This window comes from Microcaecilia unicolor, chromosome 4 (assembly GCF_901765095.1).
Source record: "Microcaecilia unicolor chromosome 4, aMicUni1.1, whole genome shotgun sequence".
In the NCBI taxonomy this organism is placed as follows: Eukaryota; Metazoa; Chordata; class Amphibia; order Gymnophiona; family Siphonopidae; genus Microcaecilia; species Microcaecilia unicolor.
The window spans coordinates 365,721,285-365,741,504 of NC_044034.1; the positions used below are offsets into that span (position 1 = coordinate 365,721,285).

General features: G+C 43.0%; 1 protein-coding gene across 1 annotated transcript in view; it reads right to left on the reverse strand.

The window, feature by feature from the left end:
• Positions 1–18,423, reverse strand: part of NDP (norrin cystine knot growth factor NDP) — a 72,285-nt gene extending 53,862 nt beyond the window's left edge. Inside the window, exons 1-2 of the mRNA XM_030199700.1 lie at positions 18,328–18,423; positions 17,199–17,394 (exon numbers count right to left, since the gene is read on the reverse strand). The gene's annotated coding sequence lies outside the window, so the exon portion shown is untranslated. The remainder of the gene's footprint in view (positions 1–17,198; positions 17,395–18,327) is intronic.
• Positions 18,424–20,220: the final 1,797 nt, after the last annotated feature.

Consider the following 20,220-nt stretch of genomic DNA (forward strand, 5'->3'; position numbering starts at 1 on the left):
CAAGTTCTATGATAAAACGCATAAATGCTAGGAATGCCCCTGTTCGGCCCATGATCCCTCCCATTTCCTGTTATTGGCACTAATTACCTCGTTATTCAATTAAATTGCACATGCAAATTGGGCATGTGCCCAAATTTGCACGTACAATTTTTGGTAGACTTCTATAGAGTTAGGGGGTTACTGTGAAGAGTTTCAGTATCTGGAAACCAGAAGAGTTGATATTGTGATGTCATAATGCCTCATTTCACCACTGCCTAAGAGTCAACCTCATCAGTGATGTCACAATCGCTTGATTGCCCTATATTTGCCTCAATTTATTACATATAACAGTGATTTCCATTTCTAGAGACATTTCTTTTTTATTTAGTTATGGGAGGAAGTTATCAACATGGGATACCGTTAAGACATGTTATTTTACAGATAATCCCAGTTATTAGTAACTAGGTCTCATTAACAGTAAAATAGCATGAATTAGTGGTAAAATAACACATTTTAACAGTAGCCCATGTTCGTAACTTCCCCCCTTACTTTGAAGAGTTTCAGTCTCTGGTAACCAGAGCTGATATTGTGAGGTCATAATGACTCATTCCACCAATAAGAGCCAACCTCATCAGTGATGTCACAATGGCTTGATTGCTCTAAACTTGGCTTACTTTTATGAGATATAGCAGTGATTTCCATTTCTAGAGACATTTCTTTTTCTTTAATTATGGGAGGAAGTTATCAACATGGGCTACTGTTATGACATGCTCTTTTACTATTAAACCCAATTATTAGTAATTAGGTCTCATTGCATAAAATGGGACCTGTGCTAAAAAAATAAAAGCATGAGTTAGTGGTAAAATAACACATTTTAACAGTAGCCCATGTTCATAACTTCCCTACTTAGTATAAATATTCAACCTCTAGTAATCAGAGCTGATATTGTGATGTCATAATGCCTCATTCCACCAATGCCTAAGAGCCAACCTCATCAGTGATGTCACAGTGGCTTGATTGTTCTAAAGGTGACTCACTTTTATGACATATAACAGTGATTTCCATTTCTAGAGACATTTATTATTTTTCTTTAATTATGGGAGGAAATTATCAACACGGGCTACTCTTAAAATGTTATTTTACTGTTAATCCCATTTATTAGTAATTAGGTCTCTTTGCATAAAATGGGACCAGTGCTAAAAAAGCACAAGTTAGTGGTAAAATAACACATTTTAACAGTAGCCCATGTTCATAACTTCCCATCTTAGTGTGAAGAGTTTCGACCTCTAGTAACCAGCGTTGATATTGTGATGTCATAATGCCTCTTTCCTAAGAGACAGTCTCATCAGTGATGTCACAGTGGCTTGAGTGTCCTATACTTGGTTAACTTTTATTACGTATAGCTGTGATTTCCATTTCTAGAGACATTTCTTTTTTCTTTAATTATGGGAGGAAGTTATCAAGGTAGGCTACCGTTAAGACGTGTTATTTTACTGTTAACCCCAGTTATTAGTAACTAGGTCTCATTGCACAAAAATGGAACCTGCGCCAAAATCGCGGTACAATAACATGTCTTTACAGTAGCCCATGCTGATAACTAGCCCCTTGGCTTTTTGATCGTTGCTACTCCGGTCAGTGACGGGTTGGATTCATTGCAGGGACTGACTTTCCTCCCTGCCATCATTACTTTTTATGTTTTCAGTTTAGTACCTTTGTGCTTTTTCACTGCTTTTTCTTTTTTTTTTGTTGGTTTTTAAGTGATGTTCAGTGTCGCGGCTTATTATTATTTATAGCTTAATTGTGCATCACTTTGATGTGCCTGTGTGTATAGAGTGATATATTAAATGTACCATAAATAAATAAATGACCTGTATAACATAAGTGAAGTTTATAATCTGAACTAATGCAAAAGGCAGAACAGGGCTGTATGGAGAGGAATACTGTTATCACAATGTGATCATTTTACTGTGGGTTATATTTTCCAATATCTTTTGAAAGTGAAGAAGGGAACGTGAGCTTTAGGTTTGTGGGTTTTCGTAAATTGCCAGGCCGCAACCCTCCTTCCATGTTCTCAGTCCCTACCCTTCAGAGCTCAGGGGAAGCTGCATATGACCTCATTGTGGATTTCCCATTCTCGTGCTCACTGGATTGATCCAAATTTATTTATTGGGATTTATTGACTGCCTTTATGAAGAGATGCTCCCAAGGCAGTGCATAACAGGCAGGGGTGTGCTGGTAAATTTTTAACAACAGGCTCTTTCTCCGGACCTAGCCAGCTCTGCAATTGGAAGGGCCAGGGGTGGCCGGGTGGGGGGAGCAACACTTGCCTCTCTCTCCTCCCTCCCTTCGTGCGGGCAAGCTAGGCATACCTTTGCTGGCAAACAATAAATGGACTGCCATCACTCCCAACGTCTTGCTCTGAGCAGCATGCTGGAACTTCTCACACATGCTGGGGAAGTCCCAGCCTGCTGCTCAGAGCTGGAAACAAGGAGCTGGGAGCAGCAGCAGTCTATTTACTTGGCTGGCAGGGCTCAGTATCCCCACCAGCAAAGTGAAAGAGAATTCAGCAGGGGGCCCAAGCCCACATTTTGGGAGCCAGTTGTTAAAGTAGCCATGGAGGGCCCTACTTTAACAACCGGCTCCCAAAATTCTTAAAAACTTAACAACCGGCTCTTACGAGCCTGTGAGAGCCTGCTCCAGCACACCACTGATAACAGGTACAGTTTTGTTAACGGCATAGCAATAGTAAGATGACCGATTATAGAAATAATTACAATCAATTATGTGAACTTGGAGATGGCAGAGGCAGAGCCGGTGGTGGGAGGCGGGGCTAGAGGTTGGGAGGCGGGGCTAGAGGTTGGGAGGCGGGGCTAGCGCTGGGCAGACTTCTACGGTCTGTGCCCTGAAAATGGCAGATACAAATCAAAGTCAGGTATACACATAAAGCAGCACATATGAGTTTATCTTGTTGGGCAGACTGGATGGACCGTACAGGTCTTTCTTTGCCGTCATCTACTATGTTACTCACGTAAATTAAAATACACCAAGAGGAATGAGAGAAAATCTAATCATTTAAATAACACTTAGAAACCCAGGTGCCAGTTCCATCAGGACTGAGAGTGGTTTGGGCACCCTCCCCCCCCCCCCACTCCCCCGATATCAGATCTGTCTCCCACGTCATCTCTTCACTGTCTCAGGCTCACGGCAGCTGACAGGAGAAGAAACGTGACTGGGAGGCAGCTCAGACCTCTGTCTGATGTCTGGAGGGGGGGGGGTGGCCTTGGGAGGGGGTTCTTAAGCACCCACAGCAACAACAGAGCCAACACCTGTGCCGAGGAAAATCTCCAGCAAAGGGCAGAGAATGCTGGTACTGGGTAGACCAGCGCTGACAAGGCCAGCCAAAGAAATCTATATGCAGTTAGGCTGTGTTTTAAGAGGGGACAAGAGCAGACAGTCAGCTGGTCGGGGGGGGGGGGGCTTACATCCTTGCTTTTATTCTCTGTTCAGTTAGAGGTGGGGCATGAAAGGGATTCCAGCCATACCAGCTGTTTGCAGGGACGTTTTAATCAGTTCCACACTCGTGCCACACACATTTAAAGGAAATAACAGCTGATCCTAAACTGCAGCATCTCCCAACGGACACTGAAAATCCCAAAGAGAGGTGGTCGCTCCCGGGATAAACTGTCTGCAGCTGGACTCGTATCCTGTTATTACCAGGAGAGAAACATCAATGGCCTAAATCTATAAAAAGTGCTGAAAATTACACGCACAAATTTGGGTGCTCGCTCAACTTGCGTTTGCAATTTCATTGAATAATGATCTAATTAGCGCCAAGAATTGGCTTTTTAAAAAGCAATTATTATTGGCACTAAATAGAATTCATTAAAATGTACGTGCGTAAATTGTACACGCGAGTCGAAAAGGGGGGGCGTGAAAATGGGAGGGTCATGGGTGGATCGGTTGCACACGTAATTATAGAGTTAGGTGGGATCCATGCCTAATTTAGGCTTGAGCGTTTGCACGATGTTTCCATTGGTGTATATGGCTGTGCCTAAATGTAGTTGCGGTTTCCGGACGTAAGCCCTTTTCTATAAACTGAGCCTAAATTGAAGCGCAGTTTATGGAATAGCACTGAGTAGGGTTTTTTTCGGCGCCAATTTTTTTTTGCAATATATGTAGAATTTAGTCCCACTTGGAAAGTTGAGGGCACTGGACACCAGCAGTGCTGGGTATTTGTAGCTACAATGGAGACCTTTCTTGATACAGTGTCACCAGTTTACAAAAAAATTCTACTCATAAGAGTGGAGGAGTGGCCTAGTGGTTAGGGTGGTGGACTTTGGTCCTGAGGAACTGAGTTTGATTCCCACTTCAGGCACAGGCAGCTACTTGTGACTCTGGGCAAGTCACTTAACCCTCCATTGCCCCATGTAAGCCGCATTGAGCCTGCCATGAGTGGGAAAGCGCAGGGTACAAATGTAACAAAAATAAAATAGATACTATTGGAGATTCTACATGGAATGTTACTATTCCACTAGCAACACTCCATGTAGAAGTCTGCGCAGGCTTCTGCTTCTGTGAAGCAGAAGCCTGCGCGGCCACATGGGTGATCTACAAGGGCCGACTTCTACATGGAATGTTGCTAGTGGAATAGCAACATTCCATCCATGTACCATGTAGAATCTCAAATAGTAGCAACAATGGAGGAGTGGCCTAGTGGTTAGGGTGGTTGACTTTGGTCCTGAGGAACTGAGTTCAATTCCCACTTCAGGCAGCTCCTTGAGACTCTGGGCAAGTCACTTAACCCTCCATTGCCCCATGTAAGCTGCATTGAGCCTGCCATGAGTGGGAAAGTACGGGGTGCAAATGTAATAAAAAAAAAATAAGAACAACCATATTGGGTCACAGCAGTGGTCCATCTAGTCCAGTATCCTATTTCCAAACAGTGGCCAAACCAGTTCACAAGCACCTGGCAGAAAACCAATTAGTAGCAACATTCCATGCTACCAATCCCAGGAAAAGCAGTTGCTTCCCCCATGTCTATCTCAATAGCAGACGATGGACTTTTCCTCCAGGAACTTGTCCAAACCTTTTTTTAAGAGTTGAAAACCAAAAGCAGAACAACAGAACTGCATCCTGCATTCCCCTGCATGATAGGAAAACAATCCCAACCCCCGCCCTCCCCCCCCCCCCCCCGACCCCCAGCAGCTGGTTTAAGAACAGCAATTTCTTCATAAAATTATATTTTCCCCTTATAGTCTAATCTAAGCATTTATGGACCACTCATCCCTGCTATGGTATACAGTGTGCTCTTACACCATTAAACTCATTTGAATGCTTTGGCTTTTGTAATGTAAAAGCATTTAAAGCTATTTTCTCCCAAGCCAGGCTCTATAGTCTCGAAGAAAGATGTTTATTTATTTATTAGGATTTATGTACAACAAGATCACTCTGAACACAGGCAACAGATAATACCAACAGAATTGTGGCATGGTGTACTGCTTACAATGTCAACAAAATACACAATAAAACATCTCAATAGACAGCATAGGGTGTAGGTGAAGGTGGAGCATATAGACAGATAAGGAGTTTGATAGAGAATAAAGAAAGTTGCATGTGGAGTCAGAAAGGCATGAAAAGGATCTCAGCTAGGGTAGGAGTGGATAATTAAGTTCTGTTATTAACGGCTATCTCAGAGTATGCTTAAATCAATGGCGTAGCCAAGGGTGGGCCCAGGCCCACCCTGTGGCAGCACACCTATGATGTGTCTGGCAGGGATCCCCAAGCCCCACCAGCCAAAAACTCCCAACAACTGTCCCTCCTGCATACCTTGTAAATAGCAGACCTTCGCCTGCAGCGAGCAGTGACTGATACATACTGCTCGCACCGGCCCCACAGCCTTCCCTCTGATGTATTCCCGCCTATGCGGAAACAGGAAGTTGCATCGGAGCGAAGGCTGTGGGGCCAACATGAGCAGTGTGTATTAGTTGCTGCTCACTACTGGTGAAAATCTGCTATTTAAAAGGTATGCGGGGAGGGGGGATGTTTGAGAGACCGTATGGCATGCAGGCGAGACAGAGAGAGAGAGAGACCAAATTATTTGTGGGACAAGGTGGAGTTCTTCTGCCCACCCATCTTGGGCCCAGGCCCACCCAAAATTGGGTGTCTGGCTACGCCCCTGGCTTGAGTGAGTACCGCTAGTATTTATGCTGTAGTAAAAGATACACTTAAGTAACAGCACGCCCTGAGCTGTGTTGTCTGGGGGATAACCTCCAAAGTTCTCCACTCCCTTCATATGCTGTTGTAATGACTATAAGCTGTTTCTCTGATGCCCCATTTGGCAGTGCCATAAAGAGATGCATGAGTGGTGCAGCTGCACAGGACACAAATACGGAAAGGATGAAAAATGGCTCCCCGCCCACCATCTCCTCTCATTGATGGCAGCAAACTGGGCATGGTGGGATACAGCACCTGTGGGTGAATTGCATTGGATGGCTTAGCTCCTTGGCATTTCTTCCAGAAAAGGTAGGGGAGGCAATATAGAAACCTGAAAAGACCGCAGCATCCCTGTTTCCTATCTACAACAGCTAACAGAACCGACAGCGCCTTCCCCTAGCGGTCCCCTGTCAACTTAAGCACTTGAGTGGAAGAAGTGGAAGGTAAGTACTTACAAAGCAGTGAAAAGAATAATACAGAGGCGACTGATACTATTTTCAAAGAGAGGGTGAAACGAACCGCTCAAGAATTTGGCCAGGCTCTGTTACCGCACGTGCCTTCTTAAACTTGGAAAGGACAGGCGTGGGAAAAGGTAAAAGCGGACATGGAAACTGACTGCGAAAAGTGTGGAAGTCCGCCGATCGCCAGAATGTTCGGTTTTTCTTGAGCTTGAAGATGGAGCCCAGAGCGCCGGGGACGATCCATTCAACTGGTAGCGCTATCAAGTATGAAAATGAAAACAGAGCGTGCGTTTGTACGGAGGAAACTTTTCAAAGCCGTTTATGCCGATAAATTGCAATTTCTGTGCGGAAATTTTCTGTCTGGAAATAATCCTTTCCCCCGATACAGCTATTTTAGCCACATTTCGTGGAAGCCTTCCCAGGGCGATGGAGAGGGAAAAACCACACGCTTAAATGTCATTTTTCAACTCAACAACCATGCAGCAAACAAGATAAGTTGTTCCTGGATCTTAATGCGAACCTTCGGTAATCCACTTCAGTTGGGTGACTCAAAATACACAGTTAAAGTTATACAACTAACTTATTGGTATAACTTTTGCACTGTTATAATTTTTGACTTCTTATCATTCTTTTTCAACTGAATAATTTTAAATAGCTGCTTAATAGATTTTGTTTTTGCACTAAAATTAAAAATAAATTTTGTAATCCCGACTGATCTTTCACCACAGACATTTCTCTCATTATGTTATGAGAGTTTTTCTCTGTGGTTTGTTTGGCTGGTGGTGGGGCCAATGATGGTAGCCGCTATAAGGGGTGTCCTATTGTATATTGGTAACATAGTAACATAGTAGATGATGGCAGAAAAAGACCTGCACGGTCCATCCAGTCTGCCCAAGAAATGTGCCACTTTTTTGTGTATACCTTACCTTGATTTGTACCTGTCTTTTTCAGGGCACAGACCGTACAAGTACTACTACTACTACTTAACATTTCTAGAGCGCTACTAGGGATACGCAGCGCTGTACAAATTAACAACTAAGGACGGTCCCTGCTCAGAAGAGCTTACAATCTAAAGGCCGAAATGTCAAGTTGGGGTAGTCTAGGTTTCCTGCCCAGCACTATCCCCGCCTCCCACCATCGGCTCTGGCACAAACCGTATAAGTCTGCCCAGCACTATCCCCGCCTCCCAACCACCAGCCCCGCCTCCCACTACCGGCTCTGTTATCCAATCTCGGCTAAGCTCCTGAGAATCCATTTCTTCTGAACAGGATTCCTTTATGTTTATCCCTTGGTTTATGAGGCCAGTTGTTAAAAATTTGTTAAAAATCGATAAAGAATTTTTTTTTAGTGCTGAGCAAAATATTTCTAACAAATTGAGCAAATATTATATGTTGAGTTTCCTGAAAAATGTCAGGAAGTATTTTTTCACGGAGAGAGTAGTGGATGCTTGGAATGCCCTCCCGCGGGAGGTAGTGGAACTGAAAACGGTAACGGAATTCAAACATGCATGGGATAAGCATAAAGGAATCCTTTGCCGAAGGAATGGATCCTCAGGAGCTTAGTCAAGATCGGGAGGCAGGGCTGGTGGTTGGGAGGCGGGGATAGGGCTGGGCAAACTTATACGGTCTGTACCAGAGCCGGTGGTGGGAAGCGGGACTGGTGGTTGGGAGGCGGGGATAGTGCTGGACAGACTTGTACGGTCTGTGCCAGAGCTGGTGGTTGGGAGGCAGGGCTGGTGGTGGAGAGGTGAGGATAGTGCTGGGCAGACTTATACGGTCTGTGCCTGTGCCAGAGCCGGTGGTTGGGAGGCAGGGATAGTGCTGGGCAGACTTATACGGTCTGTGCCAGAGCTGGTGGTTGGGAGGAGGGGCTGGTGGTTTGGAGGCGGGGATAGTGCGGGGCAGACTTATACGGTCTGTGCCAGAGCCGGTGATTGGGAGGAGGGGATAGTGCTGGGCAGACTTATACGGTCTGTGCCTGTGCCAGAGCCGGTGGTTGGGAGGCAGGGATAGTGCTGGGCAGACTTATACGGTCTGTGCCAGGGCTGGTGGTTGGGAGGAGGGGCAGGTGGTGGGGAGGTGAGGATAGTGCGGGGCAGACTTATACGGTCTGTGCCAGAGCCGGTGGTTGGGAGGAGGGGCTGGTGGTTGGGAGGCGGGGATAGTGCTGGGCAGACTTATACGGTCTGTGACCTGAAGAGCACAGGTACAAATCAAAGTAGGGTATACACAAAAAGCAGCAAATATGAGTTATCTTGTTGGGCAGAATGGATGGACCGTGCAGGTCTTTTTCTGCCGTCATCTACTATGTTACTGTTGGAATGTAATTGTATTTTACATGCATTGCCTGTCACCTATTATTTCTCTGTGATTACTCTGTGACCTCTGATGTGAATTACTTAGAGAGGTCACACAGCTATGCAACTTCCTGTGGGGGTTAGATGCAGCACATGAAGCACATGGAGCACATGGAGCTCATGATCTCTCCTAACCTGAGAGGATCTATGGTGGTGTGAGCATCCATTACCATCTAAGCACATGGAAGGAGCTGATAATACAAATGTATAGTAATATGTATATATAAGCCTGTCTGATTATAATCTAACTGCAAACTGTGAGTAAACAGATGTTTTGTTACTTCAACTTTAAAGTGACTCAGCAGTGAATTATTCAGGGGTGAATGAGAGAGAGATGAAGAAAGAAATTAACATTTCTAAAGCTGAAGCTGTGTGTACTAAAATCTGCTAATTATTTACTACAAATAATCCAACAAAAGGGTTATGGGCCCAGGGTCCAGGAATTGAAAAAGAAGAGAAATATTACTAGGCAGAAAAAAAGGCCACATTTTTCTCTTAAGTTTTAAAGGAAAGATTCAGTCTGTCTCTCTCTCCCCCCACACAGCAGACAGAAGGCTAAGAAAATGGCTGAGGGAAGAAATTCACCATTTTTCTATTCTCTCAAGGTGCCTAGATTAACTGAGTTTAATTATCAGCAGTGGGAACTAAGATTCATATGTCTCCTTCGAACAAAAGGATTAAATATATGCTTAGACCAAGACAGAACAGCTGAAAATATGGCTGAATGGGACAATGCAAACTATTATGTGAAGTGCATGCTTTTGGAAGCTCTCTCAGAGAAACAAGCCATATTAGTGGAGGGAAAAGATACACCAAAGGACATTTTATATAAACTGAGAACTATGTATGCAACTACATATGCAAAGCAGCAACCAATTTGGTTGGCAGAGTTGAATGAAACCAAATTAAGGGATAAAAGTAAATGTAATGATCACATTATGCATCTTATGTCTTCATTTCAAAAGCTAGAACTTTCTGGAATTCCCATGTGTGATGCATTGAAAAGAGCATTTCTTTTTACCTCACTATCAAAGAAGTTTGATGTTTTTAGGTCTGTAAATGAGGCCATTGAAGGGCAATCTTTTGAACAGGCAACATCAAAACTAAGGCAGGAATGCATAATAAATGATTCTGAGGAGATGTGTTCTCAAAGTCAGTCAGAGAGAAATGAAACAAATTTCTTGGCAAAGAACAGAGGAAGGCGGAGCTATGGGAAAACTCCACCCAAGGGCAAGCTGATTTGCTACTCATGTGGAAAGGAGGGACATGTATCTAAATGGTGTAAGGAAACACAAAACACTCCCTCTAGCTCACCTAAGCCAATGGAACTAAAGAATTTTCAAACCAGGAAATGTATGAAGGACAAAGATAAACACAAGGGCTTTCTAATGGCAGAAAAATCTTTGACTATGGTAAATAATAATTCAAATGAAAGTACTTGGATTTTGGATTCAGGGAGCACATGCCATTTAACCAATTGTAAGGATTTCTTTCAGGAAATGTGTCCAGAAGAAGGTATTCTTAAAACTGCAAACGCAGGGACTGCTAAGATCCAAGCAAAAGGTATTGGATTCTTAAAATGCAAAGTGTCTAATGAAGTTAAAGAAATTCCTGTAAGTGATGTCTTGTATATTCCCCAAGCAGTTTGCAATATGCTTAGTGTATCTACATTAGATAAGAAGGGATTTGTGATTCATTTTGAAAACAGTAAGTGCACAATCTCTAAAAATGATAAAGTGTATGCTGAAGCTTTTATGCATAATGATGTTTATAAGCTGAACATTTCAGGTGAAGCCTCACATATGGCGCAAGTAAGGAAGAATGATGGTAAATGTAGTCTGGAAATCTGGCACCGCCGCCTGGGACATCGTGATTCTAAGGTGATCCAGGATCTTTACAGTAAGCAACTGGCCACCGGCATTCAGATAAGTGCAGATGCTGGTAAAATGGAGAAATGCATAGACTGTGTTACTCAAAAAGGTGTAAGATCCTCATTTCCTGCATACACAGGAAATAGGAGTAATAAAGTGCTGGACTTAATACACAGTGACTTATGTGGACCGTTTAATATCCCATCATTGGGAAATAACAGATTTGTGCTAATATTCTTGGATGATTTCTCTAGATACTGTGTGGCCTATTTGCTGAAAGAGAAAAGTCAAGTCACAGACATGCTGAAGAAATACGTAGCCATGGTGAGCAATAAATTTGAAAGAAAACCAAAGGTTCTTCAGACCGACAATGGTGGTGAGTTCACTTCACAAAGCATGTGCACATTTCTAGAACAAGAAGGCATTCAACATATCACAACAGTAGCTTACACACCAGAGCAAAATTCTGTTGCAGAGAGAAAATTTAGGTCACTTGTGGAAATGACCAGATGTATGCTGTCAGATAGCAATCTCCCTAAAAGACTATGGGGGGAAGCCATTCTCACAGCAGTGTACCTACAAAACAGAATGCCAACTAAAGGCGCTGAGCGCACACCACATGAGACATGGCATGGTAGGAAGCCAAACCTGTCACACATAAGAACATTTGGAAGTACAGCATATGCTCATGTACCAAAGCAAAGAAGGCATAAGCTGGATTCCACAACAGAAAGGGGCATTTTAGTTGGCTATGCTCCAGGACACAAAGGATATAGAATTTTGAATCTGAAAACTGGCATTGTTGGCATAAGACATGTTACATATTTTGATGAAAACAAGAGGGTTGATAAAGGCTGGATTATCCCAGATGAGCCTTATCATCCAGAATATGAAACTAGAACCATAATAGACATGCCAGTGTATATAAATGCCATACCAAGGCAGATGTCTGAAAGCAACTCACCTGTATCTAACGAGGAACAGGCAGAGGAAGCAGACACAGAAAGGATCATTGAAGAAGACAGTACAGTTGGAGAAGGGGAATCAATTGGAGAAGGACTCTCAGATTTTGAGGATGCGGAAAGGTCAGACCAACCTGTTGTCAGACGCTCATCCAGGGAAAACAAAGGTGTTCCACCCCCAAGACTGTCTTACCTAACAAAGTCAGCAGAAGCTCAAGAGCCCTTAACATGGGATGAGATTGAGAAAATGCCAGCAGAAGAAGCTGCTGAATGGCATAAAGCTGCACAAGAAGAAATTGATGCATTGGATAAAAATAATACTTGGATTCTTACAAAATTACCTCCTGGCAAGAAAGCTATAGGATGCAAATGGGTATTCAAGTTAAAAAGGAATGCACAAGGAAAAGTGGAAAGGTATAAAGCCAGATTAGTGGCAAAGGGATATCTTCAAAAATATGGAGAAGATTTTGATGAAGTGTTTGCACCTGTAGTGAAACACACGACAATCAGAACACTTCTGAGCATTGCAGTCTCAAAAGGCATGCAAGTCAACCACATTGATGTGAAAACAGCGTTTCTTCACGGAGATATAACTGAAGACTTGTACATGGAACAGCCAACAGGTTTCATAAATACAAAACAAAGACAGCTAGTGTGTAAATTAAACAAAGGTCTTTATGGATTAAAGCAAAGTGCAAAATGTTGGAATGATAAATTGCATGAAATATTGACAAATTTAGGATTTAAGCAAGGTGAAGCAGATAAATGCTTGTACACTAGGTGCACAAATGGACAATATGCATACATTTTAGCTTTTGTTGATGATCTGCTCATTGCAAGCAAAAGTGAGCAAGAGTACAAGGACATTGTAAAATATTTAAACCTCAATGTTGAGATAAAAGAACTTGGTAATGTGTCATACTATCTTGGTATAGAAATTGAGAAACAAAATGATGGTTCTTATCTTCTAAGCCAGAAGCAGAAAATAAATGAGCTTATTGAAAGTTTAGGTATGCAAGATGCCCAAGTTGTAAGCACTCCCATGATCACTGATTTTCTGAAGGATGAAACAGTAAGAGAACCTTTACCAGATAACATCCAATATAGATCAGCCATAGGTAAGCTTTTATATCTAGCTACCACATACAGGGCTGATATAGCAAATGCAGTAGGAATTTTGAGCAGAAGGGTCAGCTCACCTACCAAATCAGATTGGACTGCAGTAAAAAGGATGGTAAGGTATTTAAAGGGTACCATTGATTGTAAATTAAAGATTTCAGCCAATAGTAATCCAAAACTAATATGTTACTGTGATTCAGATTGGGCAGGGGATCATTCTGATTATAAATCCACAAGTGGATATGTGTTTATGTATGGAAATGTACAAATTTCATGGGCCAGTCATAAACAAAGTATTGTGAGTTTGTCTTCTACAGAAGCTGAATACGTGGCCGTATCGGAAGCGTGCAGAGAACTGATATGGATTGAAAAACTTTTGCTGGATTTTGGAATAGCTGAAAAGAGACCAATCCAGATAATGGAAGATAATCAGAGCTGCATCCGACTGTCACAGAATGACAAGGTTCAGTCACGCACCAAGCACATCGCAACGAAATACCACAACGTGCGAGAGTTGGCAAAAGAAGGGGTCATCAGTCTACACTATTGTCACACCAGTGAGATGACAGCTGACATCATGACCAAACCGTTACCCAGAGAACATTTTGTGAATCTGCGTATAAAGCTTGGACTTTGTATGAATAAATAATTGCATGACAGTTATGCATGAGAAGGGGTTTGTTGGAATGTAATTGTATTTTACATGCATTGCCTGTCACCTATTATTTCTCTGTGATTACTCTGTGACCTCTGATGTGAATTACTTAGAGAGGTCACACAGCTATGCAACTTCCTGTGGGGGTTAGATGCAGCACATGAAGCACATGGAGCACATGGAGCTCATGATCTCTCCTAACCTGAGAGGATCTATGGTGGTGTGAGCATCCATTACCATCTAAGCACATGGAAGGAGCTGATAATACAAATGTATAGTAATATGTATATATAAGCCTGTCTGATTATAATCTAACTGCAAACTGTGAGTAAACAGATGTTTTGTTACTTCAACTTTAAAGTGACTCAGCAGTGAATTATTCAGGGGTGAATGAGAGAGAGATGAAGAAAGAAATTAACATTTCTAAAGCTGAAGCTGTGTGTACTAAAATCTGCTAATTATTTACTACAAATAATCCAACAGTTACTATGTTACTATTTTTTATATTTGCTGATGCACTTTTGAATTTTTGGATAACCTTATCCCTACAGCGGCTGAATGTCATTGCTCTGCTCATAACCTTAAGCCTTGTCCCGTTTTCAGCATTTACATCTTTGAAGCATAGCAACTTATATGCTAAAATTTAAGCATGATCTTATGCTAGCAGGGTTTTTTTTTTTTTAAACCATCCTGCGGTCAGCAGCTGGCTGTCAGCCACATAAGGGCTTTTGAATACTGATGCAGAAAAAACTGCAGAAAACATTTGCAGGTCACATCAGTAGTGATTAATCCTCTGATTTTGTTTGACGTATTCACTATGGAGAAGCCCATGCCATCAGGATATGTCGGATTTTTACAAAAAAAGCAGTTTTGATTGGGAAGACAGTGATTTTACTCAAATGGAGGGAAGAGCAAGCACCCACCAAAGAGCTGTGGAAGTCGAAAATGACAGAGCTATTGCACCTGGAATTATGCGGACATACTCTCTACAATGGAGGGGAGAAAGATTCGTCTGCCTTCAGGAAAGTGTGGGAGAGATATTGCAATACACTCCACCCCACATCAAAGCGGCGAATTTTGCAAAAGCTGGCTGGCAGAGACCGATCCAAGAATATGCCTACCACTGGGAAAGATAGCGGAGGATGCCCTGACCACTCAGCCATTTAAAAGCAAGGGGGGAGGGAGGGGGGGTGGGAGTGAGGGAAGGTAGCAAGAGGGAAGGGAGGGGAGGAGGAAGGGGGGGGGTAGGGTTGGATGACTAATCCCAATAGAGTAACCTTCACAAAATGTGCCAACTATGGGGAAGTCGCATTTTTATCTGTTTCCTAGTATATTTGTTTTGTTATCATCAATAATGTATGGTAAATATAGAATTGATAAGGGATGCTAGTTGGGTAGTAGGGAGGAGGGAGGGGGAAGGGGAGAAAACTAAAACAGTCTAGTGATCTTAGATCAATGGTAGGATTTATTGCATTTGTACTTCTTATCGAATTGTTGTTATGTTACTACTAATAAAAAGATTCAAACAAAAAAGGAACCCTGTGGTCCTCAGAGTTTCTGGAGTTCATCAGCGCCTCTGGACAAGTCTCTGTTGGTAAGAGTATCGAGGAAGCAGATGATCCCGCCATCTCCGGAATCGATACGGTACTGACTCCCGGCAGGGGTATGAAATCCTTTTGCTCTGTACTATGAGATGCTGTACTGCTTTTCCAGAACATGACTGTGCCCATTCCCTCATCTCATGTTTAAGTGGCAGCATTGATATGTGCAGGGTTACTTGCAAGTTTTCCAGGGGTCCTTTTACGAAGGTGCGCTGAAAAATGGCCTGCGGTAGCGTAGGCACATGTTTTGGGCGCGCGCAGCTCCATTTTTTCAGCGCGCCTGTAAAAAAAAATGCCTTTTTAACATTTTTACCGAAAACGGACAGGCGGCAAAATAAAAATTGGCGCGCATCCAATTTGGGCCTGAGACCTTACCGCCAGCCATTGACAGCGGTAAGGTGTCTTATGTTAATCATGCGGTAATTGCCTACGTGCATCAAGTTGGAGTTACCGCCCGATTTTCGCCATGCGCCAAGAAAATAAAATCTATTTTCTGGCGCTCGTAGTGCACACGCATAAAAAATGAAATTACCGCACGGACCACGCGTTAACTCCGAATAGGTGTACGTTGGGCACGCGCAGGCACCTACACGGCTTAGTAAAAGGGTCCCTCAGTCCTTCATCCTCCCCAACCATTAGGCACAATTAGGCAATTGCCTAGGGCAGCAACCTCTGAGGGTGGGCGTCAAAGAGCAGCTGCAGTCAGAGCAAAATAATAGATCCCGATGGTCACACAAACTCGATGCTTGCTTTCAAATGCAATTTTCAAATACCTCTTTGATTTTTGGGGGTGGAGGGTCAGATTAGAGGACTGAAAGTTATTTCTTTATTTATTGGGATTTATTAACCGCCTTTATGAAGAGATTCACCCAAGGTGGTGTACAGCAGGTGCAATTTAACATAAAACTTACAATTTTGTTAGCAGCATAACAATAGTAAAATGAACAAGTAAAGACATAGACAGAATGGAAAGCAGTAAATTGAGACCTAATAATACGACTACCAGAAAACAGGATCAAAAATATACACGTTTAACAGCGCTGAAATTCAAATAACTGAGATATAATATGACGTAAGCATAATAGCAATGGAATATCTAATAAGCACACCATTAAAACATTCAGATAACATGGTCTGTGCCCTGAAGAGCACAGCTACAAATCAAAGTAGGGTATGCACAAAAAGTAGCACACATGAGTTATCTTGTTGGGCAGACTGGGTGGACCGTGCAGGTCTTTTTCTGCCATCATCTACTATGTTACTATATGTATGTACGATAATGATACTGATGCTTTTCTACACTACAGCTTACCATATAGCTGAGGAGGTCAAAAGCAGATATATAGACGGGGAAAGATGGGTGGTACAGAGTCAGTTGGGATAAATGGATGGCTAAACTCAAGGCAAGTTCTATGTACAGTTAATCAAGTTATAAGGAACCGGTCTAAGTTACAGTGCATAAGTACATAAGTATTGCCGTACTGGGAAAGACCAAAAGTCCATCAAGCCCAGCATCCTGTTGCCAACAGTGGCCAATCCAGGTCACAAATACCTGGCAAGATCCCAAAAAAGTACAAAACATTCTACACTGCTTATCCCAGAAATAGTGGATTTTCCCCAAGTCCATTTAACAATGGTCTATGGACTTTTTCTTCAAGAAGCCATCCAAACCTTTTTTAAACTCCTCTAAGCTAAGCACCTTTACCACATTCTCCGGCAATGAATTCCAGAGTTTAATTACAGTGGGTGTAGCAAGCTAGTCCAGGGGCAGAATGAGTGTATAAGTCGGCCACCCTATGTATTAAAGGCTTGGGAGAAGAGCCAGGCTTTCACCTGCTTCCTGAAGTGCAGGTCGACTCGAGTTATCCGTAGTTAATTGAGTAGAGGAGGCGTAAAGCTGAAGGGTTTGCTTAGGGTGCCCCAAAACTCTTGCACTGACCCTGACTATACTGCTTCTGTTCCAGCTGCACCCCGCACTCACCTGAACTCTGTCCAAGTCTTCTTTCTTGAATTAAACTCTGTAGTCCAACGACACATCCAGCACGGTGCGAAGCGGTGACCGAGAACCACGAGGCGCCAACATTGTGACCATATTAAAGTTCCTCTCCTGGCCCGGCCGCGGTATCGGGAACCAGTTCGGGGACCACTCTTTCCCGGCGAAACTTGAATGTTTTCATCTGTAAAATGAAGAATTCAGTGGGGTTAGAGACGTCCTGAAAGTACTGACAGGCACCAGTGTCCAGACCTGAGGATCTGAGGGCTGAATGTGCCGGCTGCACTTCTTTGTAATGCCTGCTGGGTTAGAGGAACGCTAGCCTGAGCTACTAAATATATTTCTCTGTGGTGCAGCCAAGACAAACACCGTGGATTTCCTCATAGCTTGCAGCCAATCGAAACCACGCCACAAATCCATCCTAAGCCATAACCAGCACTCTTCAATCCTTGACAAAGCTTCCTCTCCCTCCCCAGACGCCTCATCAAAGCTAGAATAAATACTATCACGCAAATTAAAACAGTGATGCCACAAGGCATGACACACAATGCTCGAAATAAATATTGCCTATTGTTTCACATTTATTCTGAGTGCTCCAGCAGATGACTGGCAGCACACCAACGTGCATATGCAGCCCTGGAAAGCAAACAGCTCCATTTTAAAGCGACAGAGAAAAGCTGGAGTGACAGCCCACCAGAGTGGGGGCAAAGAGAATGCTGTAAACGCATAACTCTTCTGGGTTCCAGCTACAGGGTTATAGGGTTGATAAGAGGGGAGGATCCCGTTTCAAATGATCACCCTGAAGACCAGATCCAGGGCTGTCCGCAGGACCTCAGTGTGCCCCAAAGCAAAATGGGTTTTAACAATAAATAAAAAAAATACTTAGATTTGATTTTTTTTTCCCCCCCCCCCCCCCCCCACTGTAACTCTGGATGGAATGACTTTGGTAGTCCTTGCATCAATATCCACATGGTCATACACACCTTAAAAAGTGACTGAAAGTCCTTGAAATGTTGCTTAAATGGCAAACACTGGTAAACGTTCAGTCCACAAGACAACAGACAAGAATGTTAAAAGGGCAAAATTAAAAAAAAAAATAAAAAAACCTTCTGCTCACCTTTGTAATGAGAGTTTTTTCTTCTCTTCACACTGATTCTGTTCAAGGAGCTACGGGAAGTCCCATAACTTGGAAGTGCTTTTTTATTCTTTTCTTCCTCTGTCCCAGGGCTTCCCTTCTCTATCTGCAACACACAAAAGTTAAGGCTGCAGTTTAGCCAGAGAAGAGAGAGAGGGGGGGGGGGAGTGAAAGGGGGAGGGAGAGAGAGAGAGAGAGAGAATGTCAAGTGGAAATTTGTCACTGTCCTTGTATATCAATCAGGTTAGCAGTAGCAGCAGAAACTCACTGACAAATGGGAATTCGACAGAAAAGCAAAGCCCTGAGAGATCATCCACGCCACCAGGGAAGGTCCCCTCTCCAGCGCCTGAATCTTACAGGAGAGACGCATAAACCTGAGTTTGAGACCCCTTTTAAAGCAAATTCCTGAGACTTCGCATTCCCATATTGGGCTACACCCTATATATGGTGCCTGAAAATTCCGCGTGGGAAAAAATACGCCTAGGCGTATTCTCTATCGGACACCGAAATTTTATAGAATAGGCTTAAATTTCCGTGCGGCGTACAGAATTACGCCAAGCAGCTCTCCACGTGATCAAATCTAGTAGCGGCCGTTTACGCCATGTTTTACTTGGCGTAAATCCTGACAACTAAATTAGGTGCAGAGCGGGTGAATTCGAGAACAACGTGCACCGATTTTAGAAATGCCCATGCCCCTCCCATGGACACAGCCATGGCCCTTTTCAACTATGCGACTTAGAATTTAAGCGTACCACGTTACAGAATACGCTTAGTGAGCCGTGCGCACAAATCTTGATTAATGCCAATCAGTGCTGCTAATTGCTTAACATCCAATTAACAGCGCTGATTAGATAGATATAGAAACATGACGGCAGATAAAGGCCATATGACCCATCCAGTCTGCCCATCCTCTGTAACCCCTAATTCTTCCAATTTGCGCATGCAATTTAATTGAATGAGCTAATTAGTGCCGATAATTGACTTTTTAACAAGTAATTATTGGCACGTGAGTCAAAAAAAAAGGGATGTGTGAAATGGGTGGGTCATGGTTGCATCAGGGGTGTTCCTTTAAATTACATGTGTGTTAGAGAATAAAGGGCATCCGTGCCTAAATTTACATGCAGGAATTTGCACCACATTTTAGTCGGTGCAATTCCCAGGCGTTATAAACTGCGCCTAACTTTGTGTGTTTTGTAGTGTAGTGCTTTATTATTATTATTATTGGCAAAACTTCTATCAAACCACAACCTCAACCCTTACATATATGCAGATGATGTAACGATATTTATCCCTTTCAAACAAGACATTAATGAAATCTCCAATGAAATCAACCAAAGTCTACACATCATGAATACCAGGGCAAATGCATTCCGATTGAAACTGAACGCAGAAAAAACTCAATGCCTCATACTTACCTCCCAATACAACACGAAGAAATTTACCGCTATTACCACACCTAAACTAAATCTGCCAATCTCAGAAACTTTAAAACTCCTCGGAGTCACTATCGACCGCCACCTAACACTCGAAACTCACGCGAACAACACAACCAAAAAGATGTTCTACTCCATGTGGAAACTGAAAAGAATAAAACCATTCTTTCCAAGATCTGTCTTCCGCAGCCTAGTGCAATCACTCGTACTCAGTCATCTGGACTACTGCAACTCACTATACGCAGGCTGCAAAGAATAAATACTGAGGAAACTTCAAACAGCCCAGAATACAGCAGCCAGACTCATCTTCGGAAAACCAAAATACGAAAGTGCAAAACCCTTACGTGAGAAACTGCACTAGCTCCCACTCAGGGAACGTATCACCTTTAAAGTATGTACCTTGGTCCACAAGATCATTCATGGTGAGGCCCCTGCATACATG